Consider the following 25,682-nt stretch of genomic DNA (forward strand, 5'->3'; position numbering starts at 1 on the left):
CTTCCGCATTGAGAGCGCCACCGCACCAATTCAAATTGGATCGGAAACCCTCCAGCGATGCGCTCTATGATCTTTAGAACCTGTCTTTGCTGACTGGGAATAAGATATTTCTCAGCGCGAAGGGGGCGGGGCGCAGCGTCACCAGGTCCCGCTCCGCGAGGAAGCTAGATTTTCAAAGAAATGAGTGCACGCGACGGCCGTGACCACTTGTTAGTGACGTCATCAAGAATGATGGCTCCGAGGATCGCCACATCACAGGTTACTGTGAATAAATGGGATTCGACCATTCAAAAGTTCAAAATGTACTTTCTTGTTTTGTAAAGCAAGTTTATTCATGTCGTTATATAAAGCATTTTGTTTGAAACATTCTTTAATAATGTTTGTTGAATAACCATAGAAGCGATAACATTAAAAACCTCATTTTCTAATGAGTAAATACAGTTTATTAACACGAACGTTTTCGGGATCATATCCCCTCATCAGGTGAAATACAAGTGAATCAAATGATTAAACTACAGGTTTATATACAACATAAGTTACAAAATTACAAGTGCTAAATTCTAAGCAAATTACAAACCAAGTATTTAATTACAAACTAATTATTTGAATACATTTAGGATAAAGGATGAGCCGTTTTGAAATAATTGTTGATTTAAAGAGGGTCGTTGCGCTTTAATAAACAGGGCCTCCCTAATTTTACAGTCGAGATCAGATGAACCTTTGTCTAGAATTTTGAATTTGTTGTTACTGAATTCCTGATCACAAGTGTGACAAATTGCGAGATGTTGTCCAATCGCAGAAGTCTTTGATCTGTGTTCCTTAATCCTGATGGCCAAATGTCGTTTAGTTTTCCCAATATAGGAAGTGTTTATATCACATAAACAATTAAATTTATATATGACTTTAGCCTTCAGCGATTTAGGGGTAGCACATTTCAAAGAGAAAAAATTCTTAATTTTGGTCGTAGTGAATGCACATTTCAAGTTGATTTCAAAATTCCTTTTAAATAGATATTTTAAATTTTCGGGCAAATAGGATTGACGGGTTACCAATATACGGTAATGAAATGAATAGATCAATTCCATCTTCAACAGGTTTCGGTTGAGGTTCTGAGTTCTGTTTTGATTTCAAAAATCTATTAATACATTGATCGATGACATGAATAGGAAACGCATTAGATTTAAACAGATTTTTCAAGAAATTGATTTCTTCTGAAAAGATGGTCCAATCACTGCAAATATTGTAGGCACGAAAAAGCATGGTATTGATGAGTCCTATTTTCCATTTATACGGACACATGGCGTTGAAGTTCAAAAGTAGGCCTGTGTTGGAAGCTTTCCTGTACACTCGAGATATAAAGTCACTACCGGTTTCTAACGGAGTTTGTATTTCGGTATCGAGAAAAGGTAATAGATTAGGACCTAGTTCAAAAGTGAATTTAAGGTTAGAATGGAGGCGATTCAATTCTTCAAAAAATAGTCTATAACTGGATACATTTCGAAATATGCCGAAAATATCGTCCACGTATCTCAGGTATAATGTCGGTTTGTAATTAGTTTTGGAGAGGAGCAAGTTTTCAAAATGGGCAAGACAAAAGTTCGCTAAGGTTGGGCCTAAGGGGCTGCCCATGGTGACCCCATCAACTTGCTTGAAAATACGATCATTGTACATAAACAAACCCGAAGTTGCGATTTTAAGTAATTCTTTGAATGTAGCCTGATCATATGTAGGTTTAGAGTCGGAAGCATATATATAATCGGAAACTATATCAATGGTTTCTTTCAATGGAACATTAGTGAAAAGTGACTCTACATCAAAACTTATTAGAATATCAGAAGGTTTAAAAACGAATTGTTTCAGTTTTTTAAGGAACTCCCAAGTGCTATTTAACATGAATTTAGACGGTATATGTGGTTTAATGATTTTATCGAGATATTTGGGCAGGTTATATTCAGCAGTGTCGATCATTGATACAACGGGTCGAAATGGAAAGTTATCTTTATGCACTTTGCACAAACCATATAATTTACCAGGTTGGCTACCGCTTGGGTAGATAGAATCAAATATTTCTGAACTTACATACTGTTTCACATGTTTTCTCAGAAATCCGCAGATTTTGGTTTCATTAGATATGACAGGGTGATTCTTTCTCACATTTTTGATTTCAGTAAATTTACTTTTATCAAATACAATTTTATCTAATTTATCGAAATATTCGTTAGAGTCCAAAATAACAATGCCGTTGCCTTTGTCAAATGAGCAGATCTTAATGTCCTTGTTTTTTCGAAGTTTTTCAATCGTACGGTAGAAACGTCGGTTCCAGGTCGAGCCACATACTGATTTAGCGCTGTTGATAAATGAGATGGTCGCATGTCTAATACTTTCAAGGAAAGAGTTATTCACATTCGGTTCGCCGCCAGATATAGTCCTATTTTTGTGGTAAACAGTTTTTTCAATACGTGATTTAAGGTCGATTTCGTTGATATTTTTCGGAAGAATGTGATGCTTTAAGCCGTAACGTAGTATCTCAGTTTCTTCTAGGGATAGTTGATAATTTGATCTATTGATTAAGCAATCCGGTGCTGGGTGCTGGCGCTGATCTTTCCACAAGTTTAAAAGCTTGCGTTCATGACGTTGCTGTGTTTCCGAAGTTAGTTTCCTGCCTTTCTGGTTAAGTCTAGTGAGCCAAATGATTGTTTGAATCCAGGTCAATTTCTCGCATAAATCGGATTTGATTTTCTTCAATTTACTGTTGGTTTTAGATAATTCGGTTTTAACATTTTCGATTTGATTCTTCAAGATTTCGAGTTTGAGATTATCATTACTTGCATACGCTCTCAGTTTCGGAGGTTTGAATAATAAAAACTTTGGGCAGATTCGTAATTCCATGCATCTTTGAAAGTAAGATAAATCCAAGCGTAGTTTAGTCCATTTGAGATACAGTTTTTCACATTTGCGGAAGTCTTTGACGTACACATCTCTCTGTTTGATGAGTTTAAAGCCAATTGTCGTTGTGTAATTCCATACTACTGGTCACTGACATCAAAGTTTTAGTTTCTGTTCACATGTTTCCGCTTATAAATATCCAATTTGTATGTTCTATCTTTTAATACAGGCCATGTGATTAATTGCGTATCGCTCCATAAGTTTAAAAAGAGAGCACATATTTCGATATTGTTAAATGATTAACTACATTTTTTTCTGTCACACGTTGATTTTTACCCATCACTTATAAAATTCAAATGTACGTGATGTATTCTGTAAGCTATGTAAGCTTGTTCTTAAAAATACACTATGAATTTTCAATTTGTACTGAACATAATAGTTTATTTTTCGTAAATAAAATTTATATTTTAATTAAATAATTTCAAAATCTTTTCTATGCCCTCTGCAACAGAAACTTACTAAGGACTATTACATATTCAGATGTACGTTGATAATTGATTTCAATCGTCCCTTCAAATAATTATATGAACATTATTTCGGAAAATGCAGGTGGCGCACAATCATAATACATACAACTCATCAAGCTGACGAGTCGTTTCCGTAACCAATATTACAGACGGGTAACCATTCTACTCGACTCCACAGACAACTAAACGACCCGAGTAACCCCCAATTTGACTATAACTATAAATTATGTTATGTTAAACCGCATTGGTGTGACTTGACACATCAAATTCGTGTCCCGTATTGATATATTTCTTTTATCCACTTTTCAAATTATGAATAGCACGCCTGCTCAGAAAACCCGTTATCGCTGCTTTGCTGCTATATTTAGGGTTTTCTGTTACATCACAGAAAACCCTATTGAGATTCGCGTGTTTCTTGTTATTATTATTAGGGTTTTCTGTTATTTCACAGAAAACCCTATTGATATCCGCGTGATTATTATTATTATTATTTTCTTCCACACTATTTTTACCAAAAGAACATAGGCTTTGTTACCTTACCGCTGTTTCATATACAATCCATATAATATTGTTCAGCTCACTGTGATCTACAAATAGCCCGCGTGTTTTTTCACGAATCGTCGTTACAAAAGCGCTGTCGGGCTGTAAACATCGAAAATTTAGCCACATTCAATGGGGCGACATGTTTTTCGAGTCGTCATCCCGAAATCAACCCGCAGACCGACTGTCACTTCGATTATCAATTCAAGTATAAATGAACTAATTTATTGCCGCAGACTTCACATTCAGTCGCGGTCTTCAAACAGTGATTTTAACAATAGCCCATTTTCCTCATCAAATCATATTACCGATACACTGGAAATTTACTACTTTAGATTTTAAAAGCACTGTCGAGCCGTAAACATCGACGAATCGACGTGTGTTACTACATCGTCGTTCCGGGGATCAGCTGCGAGTTTCTCCTCATCATGAGAATTAAATCGAGTACAAATTAATTTATAACTACCAGTGATTTGGCTGCGGGCGTCAAGCAGTTAGTTTAGCAATACCTATTTTTCTTTACCAAATTAACCGTGTATTTACTTAGATAAATCATAAGTGTACCGGGGAGTCGTAGGCCTAAACTAAACAAGAGATATAACGGAGAAAAGCTGTTACGTCGACGAGGTATCAAAATTAAGAAATATATTACTTTATTCGGCCGCGGGCTTCAACCTCTTTATCAATACCATCAATACTCTATATTTCCTACAGGACATACCGATCATTGTCAAATCCACAAGGTATTTACTAAATACAAGTATACAACACACTCCTATCCGTAGGCTGGACTCACACTTGACATTCGGAGTAAGCGTTCGCTGTGGAGGAAAGGAGATCGTTCGCTGTGTCGCTTGAAGTGTTTATCGAGTTTTACGCGACCTTAAGGCTTAAGTATGGTGGCTGATACGATAAAAAAACACGAATATGCAAATGAGGGCGACATTACGACAAAACGACAAAACTAAAATAACGCGAGAAAACAATGATTTTGATTTTGTCGCCCGCGACAATTCAATATTTTGGTTTTGTCGCCCGCGAAAAATTCAATATTTTGGTTTTATCGCCCACGACAATTCATAACTTTGGTTTTATCGCCAGCGACAATTCATTATTTTGGTTTGTCGCCCGCGACAATCCTTCTTTTTAGTTTTGTCGCCCGCGACAATTCATTATTTTGGTTTTATATTTTGTTTTTGTCGCCTGCGACAATTTTTTTTTTGGTTTTGTCGCCCGCGACAATTCAATATTTTGGTTTTATCGCCTGCAACAATTCAATATTTTGGTTTTAACGCCCGCGATAATTCATTATTTTGGTTTTGTCGCCCGAGACAATTCATTATTTTGGTTTTATCGCCCGCGACAATTCATTATTACGTTTTTATCGCCCGCGACAATTCATTATTTTGGTTTTGTCGCCCGCAACAATTCACCATTTTGGTTTTGTCGCCCGCAACAATTCATTTTTTTGGTTTTGTCACCCGACAATTCTTTTTTTGGTTTTTTCGCCCGCGACAATTCATTAGTTTGGTTTTGTCGCCCACGGAAATTCACCATTTTGGTTTTGTCCCCTGGACAATTCACCATTTTGGTTTTTGTCACCCGCGACAATTCATTATTTTGGTTTTGTCACCCCGACAATTCTTTTTTTGGTTTTGTCGCCCGCGACAATTCATTAGTTTGGTTTTGTCTCCCGCGACAATTCAATATTTTGGTTTTATCGCCCGCGACAATTCATTACTTTGCTTTTATCTCCAGCGACAATTCATTATTTTGGTTTTGTCGCCCGCGACAATTCTTCTTTTGGTTTTGTCGCCCGCAACAATTCATTATTTTGGTTTTATATTTTGTTTTTATCGCCCGCGACAATTCATTATTTTGGTTTTATATTTTTTTTTTGTCACCCACGACAATTTTTTTTTTGGTTTTGTCGCCCACGACAATTCAATATTTTGGTTTTGTCGCCCGCGACAAATCATTATTTTGGTTTTATTGCCCGCGACAATTCAATATTTTGGTTTTATCGCCCGCGATAATTTTGTCCCACGAGACATTTCAATATTTTGGTTTTATCGCCTGCAACAATTCAATATTTTGGTTTTATCGCCCGCGATAATTCATTATTTTGGTTTTGTCGCCCGAGACAATTCATTATTTTGGTTTTATCGCCCGCGACAATTCATTATTACGGTTTTATCGCCCGCGACAATTCATTATTTTGGTTTTGTCGCCCGCAACAATTCACCATTTTGGTTTTGTCGCCCGCAACAATTCATTTTTTTGGTTTTGTCACCCGACAATTCTTTTTTTGGTTTTTTCGCCCGCGACAATTCATTAGTTTGGTTTTGTCGCCCGCGACAATTCTTTTTCAGTCCACTTGGGACTTTAGTCCCAGCGGGCTATTGCGTTCACTTTTCGTCCGTCCGTCCGTCCGTCCATAGACGGAATCCAGTTATTTCTGGAAGTTTTGAAGACGCTTCAAGGTAATGTCTTGATATTTGGTTTATACATGTATCTACCCTAGACACATCGTCAGCCCAAAAACTGGCCCTGTCAGATTCAAGATGGTCGACTGGCAGCCATTGTTGTTTGCCATAATCAGCACTTCTTAAACATTTTCGAAGTTTTCGTGGGAAATTTTGAAGACGCTTTGATTAATTACCTTGATCTTTCGTTTATATTTGAATCTACCAAAGGCCCATCAGCATAAGAAAATTGGGTCGATCTGACTCAAGATGGCCGTCCTATGACCTTTTTAGTGCCCAAAAATGTCAATTTTGGCCAGAATTCTAGGTCCTGTAGCTTCCTACTGGTTTGCCATTTCTCATTGCAATTGCTGATGGGTATTCTTTAGAGAGGGATGTTTTATACCTGGCTTAGGTATTTTGATCAGCCAATTATGACGCAATTGGCGGCCATCTTGTGTCATCAGTACTCATTCGTAGGTGGGAAAAAGTTTTTCCACATTAGATTGATACCTAAGCATATTGTGTTACTATATTCAATTGGAAAGTTGTAGCCCATAAAGTGTTCTATGATTTTGGTGAGTTTCAAGGTCATTGGTTTTTGTATGTGGCCATCAGGGGGCGTTGAATAATACAATAACTTAGTATCGCTATATTATATTTGTACCAAGGCATATTTTGTTACCATGATCAATTGCAAAGTTGTAGTTCATGACATCGTCTATGATTGTGGTGAGTTTTTAAGGACATTAGTTATTCCATATAGTCACCAGGGGTCGTTGAATAGTAGAAAAGCTTAGTTTTTCCTTATTAGATTGGTACCTAGGCATAGTTTGTAACCATGATCCATTGCAAAGTTGTAGTTCATGACATCGTCTATGATTGTGGTGAGTTTTTAAGGACATTAGTTATTCCATATAGTCACCAGGGGGCGCTGAATAGTAGAATGGCTAAGTATTTCCTTATTAGATTGGTACCTAGGCATATTTGTTACTATGATCAATTGCAAAGTTGTATTTCATGACATGTACTACAATTGTGGTGAGTTTTAAGGTCATTGGGTTTTGCATATGGTCACCAGGGGCGTTGAATAGTAGAATAACTTAGTATTTCCATATTAAATTGGTAACGAGGCATATTTCACAATCAATTACAAAATCATAGCTGCTCACATGTTCTATGATTGTGGTGGTTTTCAAGGTCATTGGTTTTTGTATATGGTCACTAGAGGGCGTTGTGTATTGAAATTGTTAGATTGTTGAGCATTTGAAACCACTTCCCAAGTGAGCATGGTGTCCCTGCACCCCTAGTTTGGTTTTGTCGCCCACGACAATTCATTATTCTGGTTTTGTCGCACGCAACAATTCAATATTTTGTTTTTGTCGTCCGCGACAATTCATTATTTTGGTTTTATCGCCGCGGCAATTCAATATTTTGGTTTTAACGCCCGCGACAATTCATTATTGTGGTTTTATCGCCCGCGACAATTCATTATTTTGGTTTTATCGCCCTCGACAATTCATTATTTTTGTTTTGTCGCCCGAGACAATTCATTATTTTGGTTTTATCGCCCGCGACAATTCATTATTTTGGTTTTGTCGCCCGCGACAATTCATTATTTTGGTTTTATCGCCCGAGACAATTCATTATTCTGGTTTTATCGCCCGCGACAATTCAATATTTTTGTTTTATTGCCCGCGACAATTCATTAGTTTGGTTTTATCACCCGCGACAATTCAATATTTTGGTTTTATCATCCGCGACAATTCATTAGTTTGGTTTTGTCGCCCGTGACAATTCTTTTTCAGTCCACTTGGGACTTTAGTCCCAGCGGGCTATTGTGTTCACTTTTCGTCCGTCCGTCCGTCCATAGACGGAATCCAGTTATTTTGGGAAGTTTTGAAGACGCTTCAAGGTAATGTCTTGATATTTGATTTATACATGTATCTACCCTAGACCCATCGTCAGCCCAAAAACTGGCCCTGTCAGATTCAAGATGGCCGACTGGCAGCCATTGTTGTTTGCCAAAATCAGCACTTTTTAACATTTTCGAAGTTTTCGTGGGAAATTTTGAAGACGCTTTGATCAATTACCTTGATCTTTCGTTTATATTTGAATCTACCAAAGGCCCATCAGCATAATAAAATTGGGTCGATCTGACTCAAGATGGCCGGCCTACCTTTTTAGTGCCCAAAAATGTCAATTTTGGCCAGAATTCTAGGTCCTGTAGCTTCCTACTGGTTTGCCATTTCTCATTGCAATTGCTGATGGGTATTCCTTAGAGAGGGATGTTTTATACCTGGGACAGGTATTTTTGATCAGCCAATTATGACGCAATTGGCGGCCATCTTGGTGTCATCAGTACTCATTCGTAGGTGGGAAAAAGTTTTTCCACATTAAATCGATACCTAAGCATATTGTGTTACTATATTCAATTGGAAAGTTGTAGCCCATAACGTGTTCTATGATTTTGGGGAGTTTCAAGGTCATTGGTTTTAGTATGTGGCCATCAGGGGGCGTTGAATAATACAATAAGTTAGTATTGCTATATTATATTTGTACCAAGGCATATTTTGTAACCATGATCAATTGCAAAGTTGTAGTTCATGACATCGTCTATGATTGTGGTGAGTTTTTAAGGACATTAGTTATTCCATATAGTCACCAGGGGGCGTTGAATAGTAGAATGGCTTAGTATTTCCTTATTAGATTGGTACCTAGGCATATTTTGTGACCATGATCCATTGCAAAGTTGTAGATCATGACATCGTCTATGATTGTGGTGAGTTTTTAAGGACATTAGTTATTCCATATAGTCACCAGGGGGCGTTGAATAGTAGAATGGCTTAGTATGACAATTCAATATTTTGGTTTTAACGCCCGCGACAATTCATTATTGTGGTTTTATCGCCCGCGACAATTCATTATTTTGGTTTTATCGCCCGCGACGATTCATTATTTTTGTTTTGTCGCCCGTGACAATTAAATATTTTGGTTTTGTCGCCCTCGACAATTCAATATTTTGGTTTTGTCGCCCACGGCAATTCAATATTTTGGTTTTATCGCCCGCGACAATTCATTATTTTTGTTTTGTCACCCGTGACAATTCAATATTTTGGTTTTGTCACCCCCGACAATTCATAATTTTGGTTTTTTCGCCCGTGGTTTTGTCGGAACATTAAGTTATTTGGTCGAACAGTGTGTTAAGGTCGTTTTGGAAATTTACTCGGTCTGGTATATTTGGGATTACTGTGTATGTCATTTGTCAGGACATTAAACAGAAGACGACTTAGGATACTACCTTGCGTGACTCCACTAGTTAGACCGTCTCATTCCAAGATGAGGCGTTCCGTTGATTTCGGTTACAAGTTTCCGTTCAGAGATAACTGCTGAGCCATTTGGGCGACCTATCATTGATACTGTTTCCTAATAGCCTGTTTAGTAATGGCTGATGTTGAGCCTTATAAAATGCTTTGTTGAAATCCACCGTTGAACAGGATTCTCAGACTGTGCAGAAAACCCGTTATCGCTGCTTTGCAGCTATATTTATTATTATTATTAGGGTTTTCTGACTTTCGTCGAAAACCCTTTTGTAATTCTGTTGATTGTTATTATTATTATTTACATATTTTCCACTTTTTTTTCGCTCATAAAATTCATCTTCTATCAGATTCGACAACTAACTGCTTCTAATTGAAATGTAGAATTCTGATAGTAATATAACACGCATTCGCTCCGCGTAGATTATACCTATGCACTCTCCGTCCTATTTTAAACTTAAAATTACTTACTGAAAGATAACACCGGATGATAGTAGCAATCGCGACTCGCCCTGTCCGGTACTCCCACTAATGATAATACAGCGTCCTGTCCTGTGGCATGGTGGGATAAGGTGTTTGACTCCCAACTGAGAGGTCGAGGGTTCGAATCCCAGTGAAACCATGCATTATCACAGTACAGCGCCGGCGCGCAACAATTGTTTTATTAATGAAACAACATGGTGGATGGTTGAAATTATTTTCGGCTTAAATTTATCGCGAGTTTTAGGGCTTTAATGAATTTCACGAAACCATGATTTCTAAAATGAGTCAATTGATTAATTCTATTCGTAAATCAATTTACGTTGGCTACGTTCAGTTGACGACTCGTATCGATGACAACGACAGCGGAGTTTATGTATCTATAACGGATATTCCGTTATAGTTCTATGATGTATTTTAAGGTGAGAATCCGTTAACCAGGGAATGTATTAAATGATTTCTTTAATAATATGAGTATGGTAGCAAATGAGTAGGCCTACTGGGTGAAGCAATGATCATTGTTGGCTACTTACTTAATGCCTAGCTTTTTTGGGGGATGCGCCTAGAATAGATTTAGGCCCTAAATATAATGGGTAGAGCCAGTCAGTGGAATGCCTTAATAGCAGCTAGTTATGGCCTGGTTTACACTGAATGTGCATGACAATTTATTTTGATTACTTTCTTTCCAGCTATTATTCGTGGAATGAACTGGTCACTACGGTCTTCAATTCCTTTGCGGATTCTTGCAGGAATATTAAACCACAGTGCGCAAATGTATGTTTCAAATTAGGCTTTTTCGACATTGACAGCCAAAGACGTAACTTAACACGCTAACTTAAGCGCAACTGTCTCAGATGCTGTAAGTACTTGACGTTTTGCGTAATTTTTTTTTTAATGCAATATTTGGATTAGTAATCAGTCGTGCTAACGTACATGCAGAATTGGATTCATTGTAATTATGGGATGATAATTCCTGGGCGTCACGAGTCCTGCGACATACCCTTGATATGAAGCTTTTTTAATGTTAATCATTGACTTGTTTTGGAGTAAACTGAATAGCCCTTAAAATACCAATGCCACGTGGCTTGGTGTCTATGCTCTACGAGACTGTAGCTAAGTAATTCTTACATTTGTTTGCTTAATTACAGATGGAAAGAGGTCAGATGGCATGAAAATCGACTGTGGCTGACTAATTGGCACGAGTAACCAAAATGCTTCAATCATCAGGGGTAGACAAATTAGCCGAAGATGAATGAAAACTTCACCTTGATGATCATCAGTTGATTTTGCTATAATTATTTGCCTGGATATATCCTTTATTTCAAAATCTGTCTTCAGTAGAATTTCTTTCAATAAAATATTTTGAAGGTTGAATTTGAATTGATCTTAAAACCAGAGAAAGCATTCAGAAATTTAGAAAATCCTTGACTCATAATCAAATTCTGTGAAGTCAGTTAAGGTCTTTTTGGTCGAATCAAGCCGAGGGCTCAGGTGACTAAAACTCAATTCCTCACTGTCTTATAATGCCGAGTACGACGGAGTTTACACACTGAAAAACGTTGGGCTGTGTAAGTGTAATTTGGATAAGTCCACAATATAATGACCGCCCTGCCCCGCTGCATCTGAGACGTCAACAAGTTAGACTGTATTGCTTCGATGACAAACTGACTCCTACGCAAGATAACCATCCAATTCAAATGTAAATTAAGAAAGAAAACAACAAAACTAGTTGCGTTGATCAACAAAAATAAATCAATAGTTTATTACAATACTTTAATTTCAAAATAAGGATAGAAAAAATTGAACAATAAGTGTGTTTGCCATGCGTCTTTAAATATTTCCCAAGAATATGTCTTTGTCTGGCCACCACCTGCCTCGACGTCAGACTTTTTCGAGATTTTCGCTAAAAATACGAAACAAGACAAAATTGATGGATGGGAATCATACATGCTACATTCACTTTTACTGCGAAGATTGGAATGAGGTAAAGCTATTTTCTAGGAGGAAAAATTGAGTCAAATGATGTTTCAAAATCTGGACGGGAAAAGTTTTACTGAATTGTATGGCTAATGGCAAATACATGTTTATATTGATAAGGTAAATATCTGTATAAAAGGTTGTATAGCAACTTGAATTGAAGGATTAATGCAATAGGTCTCTTATTCTAAAAGACGAGTGAGCCATACTTACTAGATTGGTCATGTGAATCAACATCAAATTTAGAACTATCATCCAGTTTTAGTTTTCAATCAAAGACTAATATGAAATAAAGTACATATTTTTCTGATAACAACCTGGAATGAATTAAAATAAATCTGAGGAATTCACCAAATTTCTGTATCGAACCCCTAATAGGGCCTATATAACCTATAGATTGATACTTACATACGACAAATTGACGAAGACACTTCATTTGACAGTATACAAACTCGCGGACAAACTCCCAAAATGAATCATGTCCTATTCACCTAGAATCAAACAAAATACAACTAAAAAATTCACAATACAGATTTCGGTTTCGAATCCTTCAAATAGCTGTTTACTTACATGAAACGAATTATCAAACTACTTCTGCCGACAGCATACCAACTCGCTGACAAACCCCCAAAATGAAGCGTGTCATGATAAACATCTGGAATTAAACGTAATAAAGCTACAAAATTTACAAAATTTACAAAATGTCGGTTTCGAATCCCTCAAATAGCCTTACACTTACAAATGATGGATTATCAAACAACTATGAACTCCCACAACGCCACATGTCTTTGATAATCTACAATGAAAACCTGGAATTAAATTAAATAAATCTTAAAATTCCGATTTGAACCCAACGTAGGCCCTCTCTCTCTACTTGTAGGCCTAAGATCTTGAAATAGGATAAATAATGTTATGATGAAAGAGGCATAATGGTTCGGAAAAAATTGAATTCAATATGGCTCTTGGCCCGGCAAAGTTTGCTTTTGAAATATCCTTTTGATTAGGCCTAGTTACACATTTTTAAAGCAAATTTCATTTTGCATCAAACTAAAAGCGGCTTTGTTGAGGAAAAGATTCTTTTGAGTCGTAAAATTTATAGCCTAGAACCAATTTCTTCGTCAAAGCGTGATGCGCAATTTTGACTGGGTCTTATTTCCACGTGGTAGTGGACAGAAAATTTGAATAAGCCTAAATAATAGAATAATCTTTCTTAGGTTTCATGATAAAGATGCAGCATTAACATAGATTAATGCTTATCTTTTACAATTAGGCTTATGTTTCAAAGGAAAACGCGCACAGTTGGTCGAACAGGGGTTAGGCATTGATGGTAGAGGGGCTGTGTGTGTGTGAAACAGAGAGATAAAAATGCACGGGAACGAGTTTGTCGAGTGGAGCTTATTATTCCATCAGGGATAGTGATTAGTGTACTATAGTCATGTTATATATCAAAATGTTCCTTATTAGTTCCGCTGCATCGCTAAAAACTAATTGAGATAGGTTTCGCTGCATTTTTTTTACATATTACATCACTTACAACGATAAACGTCCATCGCCGACTGAAAAATTCACAAAAACTTCCGCATCGAGAGCGCCACCGCACCAATTCAAATTGGATCGGAAACCCTCCAGCGATGCACTCTATGATCTTTAGAACCTGTCTTTGCTGGCTGGGAATAAGATATTTCTCAGCGCGAAGGGGGTGGGGCGCAGCGTCACCAGGTCCCGCTCCGCGAGGAAGCTAGATTTTCAAAGAAATGAGTGCACGCGACGGCCGTGACTACTTGTTAGTGACGTCATCAAGAATGATGGCTCCGAGGATCGCCACATCACAGGTTACTGTGAATAAATGGGATTCGACCATTCAAAAGTTCAAAATGTACTTTCTTGTTTTGTAGAACAAGTTTATTCATGTCGTTATATAAAGCATTTTGTTTGAAACATTCTTTAATAATGTTTGTTGAGTTTAAAGCCAATTGTCGTGGTGTAATTCGATACTGGTCACTGACATCAAAGTTTTAGTTTCTGTTCACATGTTTCGACTTATAAATATCCAACTTGTATGTTCTATCTTTTAATACAGGCCATGTGATTAATTGCGTATCACTCCATTAGTTTAAAAAGAGAGCACATATTTCGATATTGTTAAATAATTAACTACATTTTTTTCTGTCACACGTTGATTTTTACCCATCACCTATAAAATTCAAATGCACGTGATGTATTCTGTAAGCTATGTAAGCTTGTTCTTAAAAATACACTATGAATTTTCAATTTGTACTGACCATAATAGTTTATTTTTCGTAAATAAAATTTATATTTTAATCAAATAATTTCAAAATCTTTTCTATGCCCTCTGCAACAGAAAGTTACTAAGGACTATTACATATTCAGATGTACGTTGATAATTGATTTCAATCCTCCCTTCAAATAATTGAACATTATTTCGGAAGATGCAGGTGGCGCACAATCATAATACATACAACTCATCAAGCTGACGAGTCGTTTCCGTAACCAATGTTACAGACGGGTAACCGATCTACTCGACTCCGCAGACAATAAACGACCCGAGTAACCCCCAATTTGACTATAACTATAAATTATGTTATGTTAAACCGCATTGGTGTGACTTGACACGTCAAATGCGTATCCCGTATTGATATATTTCTATTATCCACTTTTCAAACTATGAATAGCACGCCTGCTCAGAAAACCTGTTATCACTGCTTTGCAGCTATATTTAGGGTTTTCTGTTACATCACAGAAAACCCTATTGAGATTCGATTACCGCTGTTGCCGATACAATCCGTCTAATATCATTCAGCTCAGTTCGATCTACAAATACTCCGTGCGAATTTTGAAGAATCAACGTTACAAAAGCACTGTCGGGCCGTAAACATCGAAAATTGAGCCCCATTCAAAGAGCCGACATGTTTTTCTAAGTCGTCTTGCCGAAATCTACCGCACGTTTCTTGTCACATCGATTATCAATTCAAGCATAAATTAACAAATTTATTACCGAAAGATTGCACATTCTATCGCGGTTTTTTAAAAACTAATTTTAACAGTAACCCATTTTCCTCATCAAATTATATTACTGATACACAGGAAATTTACTACTTTAGATTTTAAAAGCACTGTCGAGCCGTAAACATCGACAAATCGACGTGTGTCACTACATCGTCGTTCCGGGAATCAGCTGCGAGTTTCTCCTCATTCTGAGAATCAAATCGAGTACAAATTAATTTATTACTACCAGTGATTTGGCTGCGGGCGTCAAGCAGTTAATTTAGCAATACCTATTTTTCTTTACCAAATTTACCGTGTTTTTACTAAGATAAATCATAAGTGTACCGGGGAGTCGTAGGCCTTAACTAAACACGCCGAAGAGATATAGCGGAGAAAAGCTGTTATGTCGACGAGGTATCAAAATAAAAGAATATATTACTTTATTCGGCCGCGGCCCTCTATATCAATACCATCAATACTCTATATTTCCTACAGTACATACCGATCATTGTCCAATCCACAAGGTATTTACTGAATACAAGTATATAACACACTCCTATCCGTATGCTGGACTCACACTTGGCATTCGGAGTAAGCGTTCGCAGTGGGGGAAAGGAGATCGTTCGCTGTGTCGCTTGAAGTGTTTATCGAGTTTTACGCGACCTTAAAGCTTTAGTATGGTGGCTGATAAGATAAAAAAACACGAATATGCAAATAAGGGCGACATTACGACAAAACGACAAAACTAAAATAACGCGAGAAAACAATGATTTTGATTTTGTCGCCCGCGACAATTCATTATTTTGGTTTTATCGCCCACGACAATTCATTACTTTGGTTTTATCGCCAGCAACAATGCATTATTTTGGTTTTGTCGCCCGCGACAATTCTTCTTTTTGGTTTTGTCGCCCGCGGCAATTCATTATTTTGGTTTTATATTTTGTTTTTGTCGCCCGCGAAATTTTTCTTTTTTGGTTTTGCCGCCTGCGACAATTCAATATTTTGATTTTATCGCCCGCGACAATTCAATATTTTGGTTTTATCGCCCGCGATAATTCATTATTTTGGTTTTGTCGCCTGAGAAAATTCATTATTTTGGTTTTATCACCCGCGACAATTCATTATTACGGTTTTATCGCCCACGAAAATTCATTATTTTGGTTTTGTCGCCCGCGACAATTCACCATTTTGGTTTTGTCGCCCGCGACAATTCATTATTTTGGTTTTATCGCCCGCGACAATTCATTATTTTGGTTTTATCGCCCGCGACAATTCATTATTTTGGTTTTATCGCCCGCGACAATTCATTATTTTGGTTTTGTCGCCCCGACAATTCTTTTTTTGGTTTTGTCGCCCGCGACAATTCATTAGTTTGGTTTTATCGCCCGCGACAATTCAATATTTTGGTTTTGTCGCCCGTGACAATTCACCATTTTGGTTTTGTCGCGCGCGACAATTCATTGTTTGTGTTTTGTCCCCCCGACAATTCTTTTTTTGGTTTTGTCGCCCGTGACAATTCATTAGTTTGGTTTTGTCGCCCGCGACAATTCAATATTTTGGTTTTATCGCCCACGACAATTCATTACTTTGGTTTTATCTCCAGCGACAATTCATTATTTTGGTTTTGTCGCCCGCGACAATTCTTGTTTTTGGTTTTGACGCCCGCGACAATTCATTATTTTGGTTTTATACTTTGTTTTTGTCGCCCGCGACACTATTTTTTTGGTTTTGTCGACCGCGACAATTCAATATTTTGGTTTTGTCGCCCGCGACAATTCATTATTTTGGTTTTATCGCCCGCGACAATTCAATATTTTGGTTTTATCGCCCGCGATAATTCATTTTTTGGTTTTATCGCCCGCGACAATTCAATATTTTGTTTTTATCGTCCGCGACAATTCATTATTTTGGTTTTGTCGCCCGAGACAATTCATTATTTTGGTTTTATCACCCGCGACAATTCATTATTTTGGTTTTGTCGCCCGCGACAATTCATTATTTTGGTTTTATCGCCCGAGACAATTCATTAATTTCATTACATGCTAATGACTTAAGCCGGATGTAGGTCGGCTTTGCGACGGCTTGTGACTCACTGCGACGCCATTCGCCAGCGACGATTGTGTCGCAACGACTCATCGACCTACGCTCCCTTGCGACGGGTTGCGACTGTCAGCAACGCCAGTCACAAGGAGTCGCACGTGTTCTGCGACGTTCTACTTTCTGCGACGCGACACGACTGTCACAACCGACCTACACGCTCTTGCGACTGGCAGAAACTAGTCGTACACAGTCGCTGACAATCGTATCGCAACCGACTTGCGCCGAAACTTACGATGCAACGCGAGGATCGCATCGCGTCGCAGGCCGACCTACGTCCGGCTTAAGGTTACTGCGGAGCCCCAGAAATATCTTTTTTTCGTTCATAGGACCTTTCGCTTAAAAATTCTTTCGTCGGAACAAAATTTATTTCGTTCCAACAAATAATATTCTGTTCGATTGAACCAATTTGAAAAAATCGTTAGACCAAAGTTGAAGAAACTTTTTTTGTCCAAACGAAAGGTTTTTTGTTCGAACAATCGTTCGCTCGAACAGAATCGTTTTAATTTGAACAGAATTTTCTGGTCAGAACATCAAGTTTTTCGTTCGAACAAGTATATTGTCAAAAGTTTTTTCTCCAAACCAAAATTTTAAGTACTTCGTTCAATTGTACAGAATTGTTATCATTCAAACATTCATTCGAAAAAATTGTTTTCGATCAACCAAATTTTTTTAACCGGGACAAAGTTTTTCATTTCAACAATAACATAGCTTTTTATTCGAACACATTTTTTTGTCAGAATGAAGAAAAGTTTTGGTTCAAACAAAAAGCGTATTGTTTGATCAAACAGAATTGTTTTCATTCGAACACGATTTTCTTGTCGGAACATTAAGTTTTTTGGTCGAACAGCGTGTGAAGGTCACGACAATTCAAGATTTTGGTTTTATCGCCCGCGACAATTCATTTTTAGGCCAGCCGTAGGCTGAGCCTATTACTATACAAATGGAGCGAATTTAAATGACATGGTTTCCACACAAAAGGCTCTTTTGCTTGCCAAGTGAGGGCATATTCGAACAAATCACGTATTTAAGCGTAATCCATTCTCGGAACCGTAGCGAGCAGAATTTTGAAATAGGGTCTCATAAAAATGTTTTCTGCATTTTTCACGAAAGTTAAATCGGGAAAATTTCAATTTTTATCAGCCAATCAGATAGTTGTGTCTTCCCTGTGATTGGTTTGTCTGAAAATATCAGCAGCTGTTCACGTGAATTATCGCGATTTCATTACTGGCGCTTTTGCGCATGACTTTATGTATCAACACGCGACAATACTTCCGCGTTCGCTACGTGTTCGCTGATTGGCCCATTTACTGGGAAATTCCACAGAAGCCTAATGTGGTTTGTTACAAGCGCTGTGATTGGCCCGACCCGATTCTGGCATGGCTTTAGCTTAGTGGGTTCGAGTCCCTTGACGGGTGAAGATGATGGATCCTATCAATATCTATTGAAACTAATAAGTTTCCCGGTTGGGCAGCCGCGGATATCTACCGGAAGTATTCCGGTTCGATATTTCGAGGTTTCTTTGAATTTTGGAGTGATATTGAAATCCGGTAAATACCAGCGGTAGATTGTGAAAACCCATTGCATGATATTTTTATTACTTAATCAACGAAAAGCGTCGGGGGCCGCGCCAGGAGTTTTCGTGATTCAAGTAGCGCAATAGCCTACTTCTTCGTGTTCGTCCACCTCAATTTTCACTCCGCCGATCTCTGACACGGCTCTGTCCCCGTTGGCGCTGTGATTGCACTTTCGTACCACCAAAATTTTTTATTTCTATATCAGGGAGGTCTGGAGAATAAAAAAGTCAAAATTTGGATATCACATAGGCCTGATTTCATCGAATAAGTCGACCATGGTCGTTACGTTTCCGTACTTATTACCACCTAAAACCGTCTGAACAATTTTGTCACAACCAACATTTCGTTTACAGAAATCAGGTGTTCACGTGAACCCGTGGTATCGTCTACTGTTTTACTTCCGGGTTTTATTTTAAGATTTAAAATTGTATTTCAAGATCGATTTCTATGAAATCTTTAGTTGATTTGGTGTTTGGGAGGAATTTTTATTTGCTCTACAGAAAATTCATCCTTGACAATTGCGCAAGGTTCGCGAAAAAAAAGGTTTTACCAAATCGGGTGTATAACCTTGATATGCTAATTAGCCATGTGCCCGAATTGCAAATTCAATCAAATTTTATTCTGCCAAAAAAATGTTAAATACAATTCGCTTTCCGAGTTTTAATGGTATGCTGCATGGAACAAAGTTGTTTTGAGATGGGTCTTGAAGCTATTTAGGTCGAGAGATAACCATCTAGATAGTTCGTGAGAGTTCCAAAGTTTTGAAGACGCTTCAAGGTAATGTCTTGATATTTGGTTTATACGTGTATCTACCCTAGACACATCTTCAGGCCAAAAACTGGCCCTGTCAGATTCAAGATGGCCGACTGGCAGCCATTGTTGTTCGCCAAAATCAGCACTTTTTACACATTTTTGAAGTTTTTGAGGGAAATTTTGAAGACACTTTTATCAATAACCTTGATCATTCGTATATATTTGTATACCCTAAGGGCCCATCGGCATGAAAAAAATTGGGTCGATCGGACTCAAGATGGCCGTACTGTAACCTTTTTTGTTCCCAAAAATGTCAATTTTGGCCTGAATTCTGAGTACTGTAGCTTTCTAATGGTGTGCCATGTTTCATTGCAATTTGTAATGGGTATTCTTTGGAAAGGGATCTTTTATATCCGAGAGGGTATTTTTGACCAGGCAATTATGACGCACTTGGCTGCCATCTTGGGGTCATCAGTACTCATTCGTAGGTGGAAAAAAGTTTTTCCACATCATAATTGATACTTAAGCATATTTTGCTACTATAATCAATTGGAAAGTTGTAGCTCATGACATGTTCTATGATCGAGATGAGTTTCAAGCTCATTGGTTTTTGTTTATCGCCACCAGGGGGCGTTGAACAATACAATAACTTAGTATTTCTATATTACATTCGTACCTATGCATATTTTGCTAACTCAATCAATTGGAAAGTTGTAGCTCATGACATGGTCTATGATCTTGGTGAGTTTCAAGCTCATTGGTTTTTGTATATGGCCACCAGGGGCGTTGAACAATACAATAACTTAGTATTTCTATATTACATTCGTTCCTGCTGTCTGTGTTAACACACGATTTTACTATGTAAATGATATTGAGCAGGGAGTGTATATTGATAAATATAACCCACAGATTACATCATTTATAAAAAGCAAATCTGACAGGCTGGCCATTGTGCCCCTTGGGGCTCTTGTTTGGTTTTTTCGCCCGCGACAATTCAATATTTTGGTTTTACCGCAAGCGACAATTGATTATTTTGGTTTTATCGCCCACGACAATTGATTATTTTGGTTTAAACGCCCGCTTCGACAATTCATTCTTTTGGTTTTGTCGCCCACTTTATTAGCTATATATCGCGATATATCGTGTCAAGTCGACATGAATATGTCGACATATCGTGACGTTTTCACGACAAATTTCGCTTTTTTACGGAAGCGATAAAGGGCCTCGAGATGTCGCGTTCCAACTCGACAAGTCGCCATTTTTATGTCGACATACCGCGATATATCGCGTCAAGTCGACATGAATATGTCGATATATCGTGACGTTTTGACGACAACTCGAGGCCCTTTATCGCTTCCGTACTTTTTCGCCCATTTTCCACGGGACAAGCCGTCATTTGAAGACACGTTGAAATGTAAGATGAGGACGCCAGTAATATGGCGACTGTACGGAAGCGATGAAGGGCCTCGAGTTGTCGTGTTCAAACTCGACAAGTCGCCATATTTATGTCGATATATCGCGATATATCGCGTCAAGTCGACATGAATATGTCGACATATCGTGACGTTTTCTCGACAAATTTCGCTTTTTTGCCCATTTTCCACAGGACAAGCCGTCATTTGAAGACATGTCTAAATGTAAGATGAGGACGCCAGTGATATGACGACTGAGTTTCAAGTCGTCATGAATATGTCGACTTGTCGCGAGGAAAATGGTCGTGAGAACGAAATATGTCGTCAAAACGTCACGATATGTCGACATATTGATGTCGACTTGACGCGATATATCGCGGTATGTCGACATAAATATGGCGACTTGTCGAGTTGGAACGCGACATCTCGAGGCCCTTTATCGCTTCCGTACGACTGAGTTTCAAGTCGTCATGAATATGTCGAATTGTTGCGAGGAAAATGGTTGAGAAAACGAAATATGTCGTCAAAACGTCACAATATGTCGACATATTCATGTCGACTTATCTAAGTGATATATCGCGATATGTCTACATAAATATGGCGACTTGGTCGAGTTGGAACGCGACAACTCGAGGCCCCTTATCGCTTCCGTACTTCCGTATATATGGGACCCGTACAAAACCGTCGCGACCTTTTATCACGACGAAATTATGTCGAACAAATGAGATACATCGCGATTTATCGACATAATTAAGTCGATATATCGTGTTAATATCACGATAAATCGTTATACGGATCACGCCTTTCACCAATCTCGACGTCTGTATCTCAACATAACCGCGTACCGTCGACATAATTATCACCCCTTTAGCTAAAATGTCGTGATACGTATGGCAATTTATTGAGACAATATCGCAAAAAGTCGACATAAAAATCACGACATTTTAAATAAGGTCTTCCTAGTAACATCGATATATTGAGATAGTTAACCTAATTTCAATAAGGGGACGCATACTTAATGATGTTTAATGTTAGATGAATATGAAAGAAGAAATGAAGTTGGCAGAAAAATTAAAATGACTTTATCATCACCAGAATCTGGTGGACATATTGAATGTTGGGGTTCAGGTAGAATACCCCAAATGCTGGGGCACAATAATAGTGTTCGGTACATGGTCAATGAACTAAATAGGTCATTCGCATCAATACTTTGTCACAATTGATTTGCGGTATATTTTGGATTACTGTGTATGTCATTTGTCAGGACATGAAACAGTAGACGACTTAGGATACTACCTAGCGTGACTCCACTACTTAGAACTTATTCCAAGATGAGGCGTTCCGTTGATTTTGGCTATTTTGGTTTTCGTTCAGAGATAACTGCTGAGCCATTTGGGCGACCTATCATTGATACTGTTTCCTAATAGCCTGTTTAGTTAGTAATGGCTGATGTTGTGCCTTATCAAATGCTTTGTCGAAATCCACCGATGAACAGGATTCTAAGACAGCAGAAAACCCGTTATCGCTGCTTTGCAGCTATATTTATTAGGGTTTTCTGTTACATCACAGAAAACCCTATTGAGATTCGCGTGTTTCTTATTATTATTATTATTATTATTATTATTATTATTAGGGTTTTCTGTTATTTCACAGAAAACCCTATTGATATCCGCGTGATTATTATTATTATTATTTTCTTCCACACTATTTTTACCAAAAGAACATAGGCTTTGTTACCTTACCGCTGTTTCATATACAATCCATATAATATCGTTCAGCTCACTGTGATCTACAAATAGCCCGCGTGTTTTTTCACGAATCGTCGTTACAAAAGCGCTGTCGGGCTGTAAACATCGAAAATTTAGCCCCATTCAATGGGGCGACATTTTTTTCGAGTCGTCATCCCGAAATCAACCCGCAGGCCGACTGTCACTTCGATTATCAATTCAAGTATAAATGAACTAATTTATTGCCGCAGACTTCACATTCAGTCGCGGTCTTCAAACAGTGATTTTAACAATAGCCCATTTTCCTCATCAAATCATATTACCGATACACTGGAAATTTACTACTTTAGATTTTAAAAGCGCTGTCGAGCCGTAAACATCGACGAATCGACGTGTGTTACTACATCGACGTTCCGGGAATGAGCTGCGAGTTTCTCCTCATCATGAGAATCAAATCGAGGACAAATTAATTTATTACTACCAGTGATTTGGCTGCGGGTTTCAAGGAGTTCGTTTAACAATACCAATTTTTCTTTACCGAATTAACCGTGTATTTACTAAGATAAATCTTTAGTGTACCGGGGAATCGTAGGCCTAAACTAAACAGGCCGAAGAGATATGGCGGAGAAAAGCTGTTATGTCGATGAGGTATCAAAATAAAAGAATATATTACTTTATTCGGCCGCGGGCTTCAACCATTTATCAATACTCTATAGGCCTATTTCCTACAGTACATACCGATCATTGTCAAATCCACAAGGTATTTACTAAATACAAGTATATAACACAATCCTTTCCGTATGCTGGACTCACACTTGACATTCGGAGTAAGCGTTCGCTGTAGGGGAAAGGGATCGTTCGCTGTGTCGCTTGAAGTGTTTATCGAGTTTGACGCGGCTTTAGGCCTACCGGTACTGAGCTTTACTCAAACAAACAAACAAACAAACAAACAAACAAACACAGTATAATTGTTGCGTTTATTAACGGACTCATTGGATTGAACTTCAAAACAAAATTTACGATATTTAGGTGGGTTGTTATTCAATAGGCCTACGACCAATCTGTCCGGATGTTAGGCCTACGCATATACATAGGCCTACATAGGCTAGTAGCCTCTACTAGGTTAAGCGTTGGCTGTGGGGGAAAGGAGATCGTTCGCTGTGTCGCTTGAAGTGTTTATCGAGTTTTACGCGACCTTAAGGCTTTAGTATGGTGGCTGATAAGATAAAAAAAAACACGAATATGCAAATGAGGGCGACATTACGACAAAACGACAAAACTAAAATAACGCGAGAAAACAATGATTTTGATTTTGTCGCCCGCGACAATTCATTATTTTGGTTTTGTCACACGCGACAATTCAATATTTTGGTTTTATCGCCCGCGCAAATTCATTATTTTGGTTTTGTCGCCCGCGAAAATTCGATATTTTGGTTTTATCGGCACGACAATTCAATACTTTGGTTTTATCGCCAGCGACAATTCATTATTTTGGTTTTGTCGCCTGCGACAATTCTTTTTTTTGGTTTTGTCGCCCGCGACAATTCATTATTTTGGTTTTATATTTTGTTTTTGTCGCCTGCGACAATTCTTTTTTTTGGTTTTATCGCCCGCGACAATTCAATATTTTGGTTTTATCGCCCGCGACAATTCACCATTTTGGTTTTGTCGCCCGCGACAATTCACCATTTTGGTTTTGTCGCCCGCAACAATTCATTATTTTGGTTTTGTCACCCGCGACAATTCATTATTTTGGTTTTATCGCCCGCGACAATTCATTATTTTGGTTTTATCGCCCGCGACAATTCTTCTTTTTGGTTTTGTCGCCCGCGACAATTCATTATTTTGGTTTTATATTTTGTTTTAGTCGCCCGCGACAATTTTTTTTTGGTTTTGTCGCCTGCGACAATTCAATATTTTGGTTTTGTTGCCCGCGACAATTCATTATTTTAATTTAATTGCCCGCAACAATTCAATATTTTGGTTTTATCGCCCGCGATAATTCATTATTTTGGTTTTATCGCCGGCGACAATTCATTATTTTGGTTTTGTCACCCGAGACAATTCATCATTTTGGTTTTATCGCCCGCGACAATTCATTATTTTGGTTTTGTCGCCCGCGACAATTCACCATTTTGGTTTTGTCGCCTGGACAATTCACCATTTTGGTTCTATCGCCCGCGACAATTCATTATTTTGGTTTTGTCGCCCCCACAATTCTTTTTTTGGTTTTGTCGCCCGCGGCAATTCATTAGTTTGGTTTTGTCGCCCGCGAAAATTCAATATTTTGGTTTTATCGCCCGTGACAAATCACTACTTTGGTTTTATCGCCAGCGACAATTCATTATTTTGGTTTTGTCGCCCGCGACAATTCACCATTTTGGTTTTGTCGCCTGGACAATTCACCATTTTGGTTTTGTCGCCCGCGACAATTCGTTACTTTGGTTTTGTCGCCCCCACAATTCTTTTTTTGGTTTTGTCGCCCGCGACAATTCACCATTTTGGTTTTGTCGCCTGGACAATTCACCATTTTGGTTCTATCGCCCGCGACAATTCATTATTTTGGTTTTGTCGCCCCCACAATTCTTTTTTTGGTTTTGTCGCCCGCGGCAATTCATTAGTTTGGTTTTGTCGCCCGCGAAAATTCAATATTTTGGTTTTATCGCCCGTGACAAATCACTACTTTGGTTTTATCGCCAGCGACAATTCATTATTTTGGTTTTGTCGCCCGCGACAATTCACCATTTTGGTTTTGTCGCCTGGACAATTCACCATTTTGGTTTTGTCGCCCGCGACAATTCATTAGTTTGGTTTTGTCGCCCGCGACAATTCAATATTTTGGTTTTGTCGCGCGTGAAAATTCAATATTTTGGTTTTATCGCCCGCGACAAATCACTACTTTGGTTTTATCGCCA

The 25,682-nt window shown here is 38.2% G+C and overlaps 1 long non-coding RNA gene across 1 annotated transcript; it reads right to left on the bottom strand.

The window, feature by feature from the left end:
- Window positions 1-12,607: 12,607 nt before the first annotated feature.
- Window positions 12,608-13,059, bottom strand: LOC141906437 (uncharacterized). Its single transcript, XR_012619331.1, has 3 exons — window positions 12,935-13,059; window positions 12,766-12,850; window positions 12,608-12,686 (listed from the first exon to the last, which is right to left on the bottom strand). It is a non-coding gene; the product is annotated as an uncharacterized LOC141906437 (long non-coding RNA).
- Between the last annotated feature and the right edge of the window lie 12,623 nt (window positions 13,060-25,682).

The sequence above is a fragment of the Tubulanus polymorphus genome, chromosome 5, assembly GCF_964204645.1.
Source record: "Tubulanus polymorphus chromosome 5, tnTubPoly1.2, whole genome shotgun sequence".
NCBI classification, from domain to species: domain Eukaryota; kingdom Metazoa; phylum Nemertea; class Palaeonemertea; order Tubulaniformes; family Tubulanidae; genus Tubulanus; species Tubulanus polymorphus.